The following is a 415-nucleotide window of genomic DNA, read 5'->3' as shown; positions in this document are numbered from 1 at the left end:
GGCGGTGCAAGACTGCCCCGACGAACCTGTAACACCACTGCAGCGACAAACGCAGAATGAGACAGCCTCCCTCCCGCCCCGCCGCCTTTATATACCCCCCTCAGAACCTTCCAGAACGGCCACGCCCCCGGCCCGCCAGCCGGCCAATCCGGCCGCGCCGCCCCGCGCTTACAGCCAATAGTCGCCGCCAGAACGCCGCACCCTCCGGGACGCAGCAGGAAGGGGGCGGGCCCGCCGGCCGGCGTTCTCGAACCTTCATGCTCCCAGCCCCCGCGAGGAAAGGGAGGGGTGGAGCCAGAGTAGCGCGCGGGAACCAATCCGCTGTTCGGGCCCGCCTCCTCATTTCCATAGGGGGAATTCGGAAGCGGAGGGAGAGGCTGAACAGTGCTGGGCTGGCGGCGGGGGCGGAGCAACG

At 69.2% G+C, this 415-nt stretch overlaps 1 protein-coding gene across 1 annotated transcript in view; it reads right to left on the bottom strand.

Annotated features, from left to right (window-relative positions):
- The window catches only part of HSPA8 (heat shock protein family A (Hsp70) member 8), a 5,813-nt gene extending 5,791 nt beyond the window's left edge, over positions 1–22 (bottom strand). Inside the window, exon 1 of the mRNA XM_019547050.1 lies at positions 2–22. The gene's annotated coding sequence lies outside the window, so the exon portion shown is untranslated. The remainder of the gene's footprint in view (position 1) is intronic.
- Positions 23–415: the final 393 nt, after the last annotated feature.

Source organism: Crocodylus porosus, unplaced genomic scaffold (genome assembly GCF_001723895.1).
Source record: "Crocodylus porosus isolate Cpor-Errol unplaced genomic scaffold, CroPor_comp1, whole genome shotgun sequence".
Lineage (NCBI taxonomy): Eukaryota > Metazoa > Chordata > Crocodylia > Crocodylidae > Crocodylus > Crocodylus porosus.
This window is presented reverse-complemented; position numbering and strand designations above follow the sequence as displayed.